This window comes from Heterocephalus glaber, unplaced genomic scaffold, assembly GCF_053883595.1.
Source record: "Heterocephalus glaber isolate CG9 unplaced genomic scaffold, H.glaber_assembly_v1.0 deba00000937, whole genome shotgun sequence".
NCBI lineage: Eukaryota > Metazoa > Chordata > Mammalia > Rodentia > Bathyergidae > Heterocephalus > Heterocephalus glaber.
The window spans coordinates 8,591,565-8,604,026 of record NW_028258173.1 but is presented as its reverse complement, the minus strand read 5'-3'; the positions used below and the strand labels follow the sequence as shown (position 1 = coordinate 8,604,026).

Sequence of the window (12,462 nt, the reverse complement as noted above, 5' to 3'; positions counted from 1 at the left end):
AGAGTAGATAAAATAAGGCCTATGGAGTTCTTCGCATAACACAAAGGAGACTAGGGAATCTGCTAACTTGAGGGATCTGGACATGAGCTCTGTTTTATAAGGTGGGAGCTTCCCCATACAGAAAAAGACAGTTTTCATGGTGGGCCACCAGAAATGACAAATAGCCACAAGCATGCAATTTAACGAATGTAATTTTGTCAGGATGCAAATCTGACCTGAACTATTGTCCCAGGGTTTTCCTCCAGTGTTAGTAATTCTGGAACACCGTGAAGTAGCTTTATAACACTTCACATTGCCTACAATTTAATGGAAGCACTGGTAAAATAGAAAAGCAGCAATAATTGGATGAAAGTAGGCTGGAAAATGTTTGAACTCCCCCTACTCTTGCCACTGGGGATCGAACTCAGAGCCTTGGGCAGGCTAGGCAAGCCCTCCACTACTGAGCTACATTCCCAGGCCCCAAAATTCAGATTATTTTATCTTATCATTTTCTCTGTACTTTTATATGTCTCATGGGGTGTTCTCCTATTGCAGCAGCAATGTGCATGTTAAAAGTAAGAAAACACAGACAGCACAATGAATATAAAAATGTACGTGATCTCACCAGTTTGCCACAAGTAACAGTAGTGCTTTGAATTTAAACTCCAGGTTAAACTGCCTGAGCTTTAATCATTCCTGACCCTGAGTAAATCCTTTGACCTCTCTGCCCTCTCTTTTCCCATTTGTGGAAAGGGAATGTTCATGTCCCCTTCTCCGTAGAGAGTCTTGCAGATTAGGGTATCCTGTGGAGTCCTTAGCATACACCAGTAGGCTTCAGAAACACTGGCTGTGATTTCCCATCCTGCCCTTCCATTGGTCCAGTTAGGTTCATCAAATCTCTATTATTGGACATCGAATAGTCTCCAGATGTACCGATTACCAACAACACAAAGCAGGAATTATTAACAACAACAACAAAAAATTAAGTCAAAAGATATAAAATAATGAGAGAAAAAATTGGAGGAGGTACTAGTGACTGACCCAAGGCTTTCACAACAAGCTATAGCCCCAATTTTTTTGTATTAAATTCTTGTATTGGTACATTGTACGTATACAACACAATTACATTTCTCATCGGGAATTGTACCTTTACATAATGCATCTTGGTTCTTATAGCCCCAATTTTTTATTTTATACTCTGACACAGGGTCTAAGTTGCCCAGGCTAAGCTCAAATTTGTGATCCTCCTGCCTTCCCCTCCTGGAGTGCTGGGATTACAGGTTGCACTACCACATCTGGCTTAAGAAGTCATTTTTAAGGGCGGGGGATTTAGCTCAGTGCCACCGTGCCTGCCTTGCAAGCCCTAGGTCCTGAGTTTGATCCCCGGTACAAAATAAAAAAGAAATCACTTTTAAAATTCTTAAGACAAAATCATTTTCTAAAAAAAAAGTTTGTAAAGTCTTGTGCAGTTACTCCCAGGGTGCACCAAAATTATCAATTCAAATGTGCACTGCATATATCAAACACAGAAGGACAATTAATAGTCATCCTCTTAGCCAAAATTCTTTTGTCCAGCCTTCTTGTTCATCGGTTCAAGGGGCAGAGTTGAGCTGTCCCTGAGCCACCCGGGGAATGCTTCTGCAGCCTGGTGCCAGACACCTGCTTTGCTAGGCTTTGCAAGGTCCTCGGCAGCTGAAGCCAGATCCTCAGATTCATGGGAAGCCCACCAGGTAATGCCTGGCACAGCTGCTCTCCAGCAGGTGGGCACTCTGGGCCCTGCAGTCATCAGCGGGTTGGACACTAGCCCAGTGCTAGCATATGCAAACAGCAGCCTGCACAGATGGGCCATCAGGGTGACCCAGCAATGAGTGGAGGTGGGACAAACCAGTCACCAACTGAGATACAGCCCTCAGAGCCCAGCAAAGCCAGTGTGGATACCATCATCTGGAATGGGGATAGGAAAAGAGTGAGAAATAAAGAAGCTCAGGATGTCTGAATTTCTCTCCCTCCTCTCTTTGGCTCCCTTCCAGCCTAGGACACACTTTCCTAGTGCCAGCTGGTCAGCAAGACGAACCTGACATGACACCCGGGCCATCTGTTTGCCACCACTCTCCTAAGCCATTCGTCTCCTCCTGGATGGAGCCCCAAAGAGCTTTGTCCTATTTCAACCCTGCCTCCTGGAAATGCAGGCTCATTCCAGGACCCTTCCATGGTGCTGGGCCCTTCCATGAGCCTGATAGTAGCATTCTCTTGGAAGGCCTGGGGTCACCTGGGCTGTCTCCTCTTGGACTCCTTTGGTGGCCAGGGCAAGAGAGCAAGGGTGTGGGAAAGGAACTGGGCTTTGGAAGGAAGTGGCTCTTACGTGTTCTCACCACATGGAGGACTGAGATGAGAACTCGGTGAGGCGATGGATGTGTGCATTAACTTGATTGTGGTAACCATTTCATTATGTAGAAGGTATGACTGAAATATATAGTAGATGTTTAATATTTATTACAGTGAAAGGTATGTTGCCATTAATCCCTTTCAATACTCTCCCTCCCTTCAAACATGCTTGTCCCATCATTCTGGCCACTCTCTGTAGCAGGTCTGGAAGTGCTCTTTCATGTCTTTATGAGGTAAAATTTTTTAAAATATGGGGAATGCTGCTACTGAGAACCACCCAGTGGAAAGGTGGCCTTGTAAAACCATTACATCATGTCCTCATCCACCTTATTCCTTGGATCTGGCACCATGAAGCAGCCAAGACAGCACAAATAAAGACATTCAGGGCCGGGGATTTAGCTCAGTGGTTCTGCCCCCTGCCTTGCAAGGGCAAGGACCTGAGTTTGATCCCCGGTACAAAAAAAAAAAATTCATAAAGATCTTGAGAGGCTAAGGCAAGAAGATTGCAAGTTCAAGGCTAGCCTGAGCAACTTTTAGCAAGACTCTGTCTCAAAATAAAAGAAAATTTTAAAAACTATGGATGTAGCTGGATTGTACATCACTTGGCTAGCATCTGCAACACTCCAGGGTTCAAGCCTCAGTACTGAAGGGTGTGAAAAAAAAAGCTCATCCTGCCATCTCCATTAGGACTATTTAAACATACGACTTTCAAAAGTACTTTCAAATAGGCATACAATGCGGAGAAAGCCTTTCACTGACAATATTTAAGCCGCCCTGTCCAGCTTCCTGCCACCCTGTGATTTCTTAATTAAACAGAAACAGCCACACCTCTAAATCCTTTAGCAAATCCTTTAGGGGCGGATCTTTTCAGCAGCTGCTGTTGCTTGGATGCCCCTGGGATAATTTGAAGAATGCTCTGTCAAAAGAGCAATGCGGCGAAAAGAGGCACCCGGTTCCCCTGCCCGCCAGGTCTTTGTTACACATCGCATTTGCATGGGAAAATGATATATTCTTGGTTCCAATCAGCTCCTGTTCATTATCCCCAGATAAAATCATAATTCTCCCCAGTGCCCGTGATGGGGTGATACTGTCAACCTGGGGGGGGTGGGGGCAGAGAGCACACAATGGCCTCTGTGTTTAAAAAGAGATTGGATGGGAGGACATGTCTGCCAGGAGAGGAGGGGGAGACAGGGAAAAACACCCCCAGAGTTACAAGTGGGATTCACTGGATGTGACAGAGTTTTTACACATTAACATAGAAGATATCATACTTCAGTCCTTGCTGTAGGTGGGGAGAAAAAGGGTAAGAGGGAGGAACTGGAATAGCTCTGAGGAAGAGAGGCATCTGCAGAAATCTACAACCATGCACAGAAAAGACCAGAAAGCCACACAGTGTTTGCATAGAGCCTAGGTCTGGGGAAGAGGATCAGTGTGTGTTTTAGTGGATTTTCTACACTGTACTTTTCTGCATCTTGCAAGTTATCTCTGTTGAGCATGTGATTCTTTTGTAATTAAAAATTATTTCACTTGTTTTGTTTCTCTTTTTAGGAAAAAGGATGTGTTTCTAACAGCCTGGTCAATGGGGTAGGGGGAGCAAGGATGACACTGGGGCTGGGAAGAAAAGGATAAGAAAGGGCCCAAGAATAGTTCTGACTCCCACCATTCTTTCCCCCAGAAAATGGCCAAATACCTCAATCTCCTGCTGGGATGGTGTTACGTACAGACTGTGTCCCCAGGATTCATATGCAGAAGCCCTAGGACCAACATGGTGCCATTTGGAGGTGAACACTATGGGCAGTAACTAGGTCATGAGGTGGCTCCTTCATGAATACCACTAGTGCCCTTACCAGAAGAGGCCAGAGAGAAAGAGCTCTCTGACTGTCCACCATGTGAGGACACAGCAAGAAGTTATATCTGGAGCTAAGTAAATGCTCAAAAAGTGTTTGCTATCCAGGCATGGTGGCCCAAGTTCTAACTGTTATGCCAACTTGAGTAACAAACACCCAGCTGATTGGCTTAACATAGTTCTAGGTGTGGCTGAATCAATTTACTGAAGATGGAAGAACCAGCCTAAGTGTGCATAGTACCAACCAATGGGCTTGTAGCCTGACTGGAATAAAAAGGAAGGCTGGCTTCTGTTTCTACGAAGGGGCTCCGATCTTCATCTTTACCTTGGACATCTGTCTCTTGGCTTCCAGCCCAGACCTTTTGGCTTCCTAATCCAGACTTCCATGGAAATCTAGAGTGAGCTCCACTTCAACTTCTGACTAGATCCTTCAGATCATCTGTGTGTAGACAGCCCTCTCACACTCTTCTATACCTGACGCTGCCGGCATCCATTGTAAGCCTACCTTGTAAATCCATACAGATGTAGACATAGTAATATATCTATATCTTATATTCAATTTGTTTCTCTAGTGAGCACTGACAGATACACATCTGTAAGCCCAGCACTCTGAGAGGTTAAGACAAAAGGATCCTAAGTCTGAGCCCAGTCTGAGCAGCTTAGTGAGACCCTGTATAAAAAATTTTAAATGGCTAGGGATATAGCTCAGTGCAAAGGTCCTGGGTTCAATCCAAAGTACTGCAAAAAAAAACCCAAAAAAAAACAAACAAGGGTTTGTTGTATGGATCATCCTTGAATTTAAAAAAAAAAAACGTTCTCAAACTCTTCCTCCTCCTTCCATACATCCCACAACACACATGCCTGCCTGCAATGGTTGCCGTCCTTCCCCAGTCACTACCAGCTTCCCCAAACACAGTGTAGGAGAAGCCCTCCTCACTGTCTGCTATGGCTGAGAAGGGTTTGTCCCACAATACTCACGCTGAGCCTTCATTCCCCAGGGTGGCAGGTATTTGAGCCATGGGCAGAGCCCTCATGAATGGATTAATGCCACTTTGCATAAGTGAATGAAGTCTCCTAGACCCATGACCATGAAAGCAGGTTGTTATAAAACAAGGTTACTTCTGCTTTTTCTCTCCCACCTGCCCTGCCATTTTCTACCCCAAGTTGATGCAACATGAGGCCCTTCCCAGATATTGTGAGTGAAAACAAACCTCTTTGCTTTATAAATTTTCCAGTCTCACGTATTTTATTTATTTATTTATTTATTTATTTATTTATTTATTTATTTATTTTGGTACCAGAGATCAAACTCAGGACCTTGCGCTTGTGAGGCAGGTGTGGTGCCACTCGGCTAAACCCCCAGCCTGTCTCACATATTTTATTAGAGCAACAGAGAAACGAACCAGGATACTGTCCAAGTCCATCATTCTTCCCATCTCTTCCACCTGTCACCGTCTCATTATGTATATAGGTAACATTTACCACTTTTTAGGAAACTGCTTTCAACCACATACATTTTTCTAACCAACCGTCACTGTCTCTTTCCTCTTCTCAACGAGACTGCTGAAAGAACTGATTATGCTCACCATCCCACCATCTCTTCACTCCGTGGCAGTGACATCTGCCTCACACCTCCTTCCAAGGCAGCAGCAACCTCTTGGTGGTAAATCCCATATTCGCTTTTCAGTTCCTCTCTTCCAGAAGCCAGCCTGCCTTTGAGATTCACTCTGTTCTCGTCATCTAGGACCAACCTTCAGGTTTCTCTCCAGCTCCCTCCTCTCTCTCTCTCTCTCTCTCTCTCTCTCTCTCTCTCTCTCTCTCTCTCTCTCTCAGAGGACCTATCTCGTCAATGTTGACATTCCCATTTCTTCCCCTCTCACCAGTACACTCTGTCTGGTGACCTCATTTACTACTTCACTGCCAACTGAAGATAATAATCCAAATGTCTGACTCACCTTTTTTCCTGCCGAGAGATCTAGACACAAAAACCTACTTTCTGCGTGTGTCTCTAGCTGTCCCCTAGCTATCTCAAATGCAGTGTAACCCAAACAGAGCTCCCTCCCTCTGCCTACGGTGCTCACTTCCTCTTTACTGCTCCCCTAGCAACAGTGCCTCTACCCATCCAGTCACTGAAGGCAGGAACCCAGGAATCCTCATTTCCTCACTGTACAGGCTCCTTTATCCCTAAAATTCAGTGAATCCCTGGGGGCTCTAGATTCTTCCCTCCTAAAGCTCTCAGATTTACAGCATACGTTTCATACCCATTGCTACAGTCCAAACCCTTGATGGCTCTCTCCTGAAAGACTCCAATAACCTCGTAGGGGACCCTTCCCTCCTCCAACCAGCATATCCACTTGTGATCCATTCTTCCACATTCAGGCCAGTTGTCTCCATGAAAGTCAACTGATCACATCGCACTTTTGTTGAAATTTTCTAAACCCCTGCTCCATCAATCCTTCAGCATCAATTCCGGACTCCTAGAGTGGATGATACTGACCTCCTTAGCCTCAGCTCTTGTCCTTCCCCATCTCTCATTTACCCTGTGGCCTGATCACAATGACTTTTTCTTCCAGCAGACTCTTCATTGCTTCAGGGCCTTTCCATATCTCACTGCCCCCTGCTCAGAACCATTTTAAATTCCTTCTCTACTCTATAAAATCTCCTATTCACCTTTCCATTATCAGCCCAGGTAGGCATGTTCTAGACTTCATAACTACTCCCCTCCAGCTCCAAGCTGGCTTCTGGCTCTTCCCACGAACTCCAGGTATAGCCCAAGGGCATATATTGGATGAATGTGTTGCTGCCTTATTCAGGCTGCAGCTGGCACAAAAAAAACGGGTACTCGGCTGAAGTGGTTAAGTGAATAGAGGGACAGATAAGAGGGAAGAGAGGCAAGAAAAGAACAGAGGAGGAGGTGGCAGTCTAGGAGTGAGGATCAAGGAAGACAGAGACTCAAGAAATGGGAGGTGGTCAATTACATCATCTGGCGTAAAAAGACAATAGACAACTGTCTGCCCTGTGTAGGTTCTCCTACTGGAAAGAAATGAGGTTTTCACAAATCCAGGGGACCATTCCACCTTGCTGGCCATGGTCCCAATTCTCTCTGCTCTGCAGAGGCCAAGTCAGTGCAGAATGAAGATAGGCACAATGCTACCCCACTGTGGGCTGCACCACCATTCCCACAGCTACCAATGAACAAAGTGAGCTTCAGAGTGGGCACAAGGACCTCGTAGTGAGTTGCGCGAACTGAAGAACACTTGGCTAGCAAATCAATAACTCCCTCCCAAGTTAACCAGGTTGACAGTGCTTCACTGGTGCAAATAATTAAAGAACATACGCAACAAAGCAAAACATAACAAAACTCAAATGCAGGGTACCTGTTAAGACACCTGGTTAAGTATGACAGATTAAACACCTGTAAATGTCTCCTCTTCCCTCTAAACTACTCTAAAATTACAGCTCAGAAATTTTTTAAACAAACATTTTAAAGGAAAAAGGAGAATGAGAGAAGAAATGACAACAAAGAAGAAAATGACAACAAAATTTTAGAAGTTGGAAAATGGTCAGCGAGATAACCGACTTTGCAAGATAGAGAAAATGAAAAATGTGGCTACATGGATAAAGCAAACAAGGAAGAAAGTCCAGCCAAGCTTCAGACTTTCAAAAATGTCCAGGAATTGGAGACTCCAGGCAAGTCTGGAAAGAAGAGAACAGTTGATTCACTTTATGACAAATAGATCCTTAGATCTGCTCCCACATGCTGTGTAATCTCCCCTACTTCCATTTATTCTCTTTTTTTCCCTCCTCCTCATCCTCTTCCTTCTTCTCCTTTCTTGTTGTTGTTTTGTTTTCTATGCAACAAGGTTTATAAAATGGTTGAAACATCCAGGCTCTAGATTTGGGCATATGGGTTCTCTGACAAGATGAAAATGTGATACAATACAACAAATAGGGAAATTAAATAAACATTTACATACTGAACAATAAAATCCTAAGCCATCTTCTCCTACTTGGCTCTAACGTCACTAGTGTCCAGAGTTACAGAACTTCAGAATCCAGGCTGAAGTTTCTGGGGACACCAAAAGGCCAGTGGAAATAATTAGAGGACTGGGAGGTTCTTTAACCAAGTGTCCTGGGAATTCAAATACAGTGAATTCGCCCCCTGACAGTCACACCTGTATACAATGAGACCCCTAAAAGGCATTCTAAGCTTCTCACTTAAATATAATTAACCTTGGATCACCAAGGACAACTGCAGAAAACCTTGAATCAGACAAAAATAAATGAGTTAATGGGATCTGAAGGAAATAGACAAGCAAGAAGTAGAAGAAAACTAAAAATAAGCAAAGTCGTTAGAAACTCGAGAGTAAAATATCACATATATGGTCCAAGAACAGAAGGCTACAAAAAGATGTTTGGAGAATAGAACAAGCTCTTAGAAATTAAAAATACAATAGTTGAAATTAAAAAATCAATAAAAGGATTAGAAGTAAAAGATCACACAGAAAGTCAAACAAAAACAACAAAGACATAGAAAAGACAAAAGCCAAGGGAATCAGAGAACTAGACTGTCTGAAAAATAGGACCAGCTGAAAAAGGCAAGAGCAAAAAAAGTGATATAATTTCAAAAACCTAAGGGAATAGCATCTTTCAGCAATAAGGGACATAAGTTTCCAGATGAAAGGGGCTCACTGGATGCAAAATACAAGTAATAAAATAAAAAAGTGATTCACACCAAGGCATACCCTTGTGGAATTTCATGACAGCTATAGTGAAGAGAAGACTTTAAAAGTTTATAGAGAAAGGAAAGGCGTTGTGCACACCAACATCCACATGGAATAGGATGAATGCCTTTAAAATTCTTAAAGAAGAGGACTTCCAAGTATAGCACAAAATTCTATAGGTGGTCAAGTCATCGGCCAAAAGTGAGGGCATAATAAGTGTATACTTAGATAAGCATGGTTTCAAAAACTCCACGTCTGTCATATCTGTTGCTGCATAGCAAATCATCCAAAGTTTTAGTGGCTTAAAACAGTGGACATATATTTTCTGTGAGTCAAAAACTTGGGACTGGCCTAGCTGGATGGTTTGGACTCTGAGGGTCTCGTGGGGGAGCAGTGAGGAGTTGCTGAGGACGGCTGAGGCTAAAGGACCCACTTCGAAGCTCATTCACAAGCCTGTCGGTTGGGAGTTCCAGCAACTCACCACATAGGACCTGTATTAGCTTGCTCACGGCTGAGACACAATGCCGGATGCCCACAAGTTTAAGAAAGACAGGTTTATTTTGGCTCATGGTTTCAGGGAGTTCAGCCCAACTTCAATTGGCTCCCAGGCACAAAGAGCATAGCAGAAGGGCCTGGTGGGGGAAAACTGCTCAACTAGATCATCCAGGAAGCAAAGAGAGAGGAGAGGAGTCAGGGACAAGAATACACCCATCCAGGTCACATACCCAGGGATCCCCGTCTTCCAACCAGACCCTAACAGCACATTCAACTATGGACTCACAAGTGGTTAATCCACTAATGAGTACAGCACCCCTATGGCCCAGTGACCTTCCAAAAGCCCCACCTCTGAACACAGGAGACTTGGGGGGGGGGGCGCATATTAGATCTAAACCCTAACAGATCTGCTCATAGCATGGCAACTGGGTTTGCTCAGAAGGTCTCTCAGAAGATCTGAGACAAAGAAAAGAGGAGAGGAGAGAAGACATAGGAGGATATGGGATGGGACAAGATACAGAAGAGCAAGCCAATGACAGCCTCTGATAAAAGCCAGTCTTTTATAGCCTCATCTCTGAAGCAGCAAACACACCACCATTTCCATCCTGCTCTACTGGTTACACCAGCCACTCCTGCTAACTGTGGGAGGGGCCACGTGGCTGCAACAGGAGATGGCATCATCGGTGGTTGTCCTGGAGGCTAACTGCCATGTCCCCTTCTTGAAGAAGCCTCTGGAGGTGATATTCCATCAGACCCGAGTGAGCAGGAGGGAACTGAAGACTGATGCTGAAAAGCAAGAGATGATGCTGAGGGGAAGGCCTGAGAGCTGCTCTTTGAATTTAAGGGATGATTGCTCCAGACTGAGCAGAAGAATAGCAGGATCCAAGAAGGAAATCTGCAAGGCAAATCCACAACCAATATGCTGAATAAGTTTTTAATTATCAGAATTTGAGGATGAATTTTTGACAGGTACATAAAAAAGAAAGCAAAAAAAAAAAAAACCCACTGTTTTTTAAAAGAGGTAATCATTAACTCCACAGAAAACAAAAGACTGTACAAGAAGGAGAGGCCAGCAGAGAATAATGCATGGTTCAGCTTTAAATTATATTTATGTAGTTATATGCAATCACTGCCCACTGCTTTGACAGAAAGGATGATATCTACAGGGGTTTATAGAAACTTGAGTGCTTAAATTTTTGTAAATGTATCGCAGTAAAAGACACATGGCCAAGAATAATGGGGTAAGTGTGTTCAAAATGATGGTGAGTGGGGCCAGGGATTTAGCTCAGTGGTTTTGCTGCCTGCTGCACAAGCGCAAGGACCCGAGTTCAATCCCCGGTATCAAAAAAAAAAAAAAATGAAGGAGAGTGTTTGGAGGGGAATTAACAGTAACGAATTACTGTAATAAATTTTTTAAACATCCACAGTATTTTTTTTTAGCATCCCTCATTGATCAACTATTCATAGCAATTTCTGTCAAATAACAACATTACGGTGTATCCCCCACGCACCTTATTCACCAGACCCAGCACTGTGTGACTGCTGGCTCTTCCCCGAAGTCAAAATGACCATGAAAGATAAACATTTGGAATGGATTCAGTACATCATGGCAAAATAGCACAATTAAAAACACTCCTGAGAACAGTTCCAGAACTGTTTCAGAGTGGCAAGAATGATGGGATAGGTGTGTTCAAAGTGAGGGAGAGAGTCATGACAATGTGCCTTTTATCATAATAAATTTTTAAATTTTTAGAAAATACTGACTATATTTTTATCACTCCTCGTAAAATATGAGGGAAGGGACTAGGAGATGCACTAAGTACTGAATTGGATAGCTTTCACAGTGGAAAGTCAGTAGACTCTAAACACACACACGCGTGCGCACACACACACACAAAATCAAGAAATAGGTGTCTGCATGTGCCATTTATAACACATAGAGGAAAATTAACAGAAGAAAGAACAAAAAGAATGAAAGGTGTTTGTCCTTAGGGAGTACACTGGAAATGGAAAGGGATGGGGCTGCACTGTACTGTTTCTCATTAGAAGCCCAGTCTTACAGTTTGACTTTTTTTAGCCATGTACATATATAACTTGATTAAGAGAAAATTAAATTTAAAAGAAAAAGATTTGACTGGTCAAAGAACTCCTTCTACCATCTTATACTAAAGATCAGATCATATTATAAGCATATATTTTACTATCTGAACCTCAAATGAGAGAGAATGATGCAATTTGGGGAGAAATTAGCCAGGATGAGTAATCCAAACCCACTAGGCAGCCTCTGTGCGCTCAGGTTATAGCGCTGCCCGACGACAGAAATACGTCAAATGCTGCTTAAGTAACGCACCACTAATTGCTTTTTGACAAACTGCCAGTTTTGTAGCAGGACACCAAAAACAAGGACTAAAATAGCTTTAGATATAAAAATCCTTTATAGCCTCTATCTTGACTACTGTATAAGAGACCATGAAAAACAAAAGCTGATTTCTGAAGGTCCAAGACCCAGGGACACATGAAATGTAATCACTGCCCGGCTCACATTGTGCTAAGGACTTCGGGGCTGAGCTAGGGGCTCCTATGTTCCCTTGCCCTGGGAGGACACAGTCAGAAATTTGGTCTCAGGGCTTAGAAAACAAATTTTCTTGACTTTTCTCTGAAATGCTCTTTTTCTTTTCTTTTCTTTTTTAGTACTGGAGTTTGAACCCAGGGTCTTAATACTGAACTACTACATTCCCAGCCCTATCTTATCTTGTTTTTTTGTTTGTTTGGTTTGAGACAAGGTCTTCCTAAGTTACTAAATTGCCCAGGCTGAGCTAGAACTTGTGATCCTTCTGCCTCAGCTTCCCAGAGTCCTAGAATTATAGGCCTGATATGCTCTTGGCTTATTGGAGGGATGGAGGGATGGATGGATGGGTGGGTAACAAAGGTGTTTGTACCTATGTAGGAAGATTGTGTACAGATGTAGTTTTCAGAGGCATGCTCATATGCTCACACTTGTCTGTGTCATGGCTTTGGTTTGCTTATTTGTAC

At 43.4% G+C, this 12,462-nt stretch overlaps 1 protein-coding gene across 12 annotated transcripts in view; it reads right to left on the bottom strand.

Annotated features, from left to right (window-relative positions):
* Nucleotides 1–12,462, bottom strand: part of Slc39a11 (solute carrier family 39 member 11) — a 486,128-nt gene that overhangs the window by 437,244 nt on the left and 36,422 nt on the right. The window contains exon 1 of one of the 12 annotated variants that reach the window (XM_087208168.1): nt 5,797–6,271. The exons of 10 other annotated variants lie outside the window; for them this stretch is intronic. The gene's annotated coding sequence lies outside the window, so the exon portion shown is untranslated. Of the gene's footprint in view, nt 1–5,796; nt 6,272–12,462 lie in introns of those variants that run through there. One more of the 12 variants, XM_087208171.1, reaches the window with a different exon arrangement.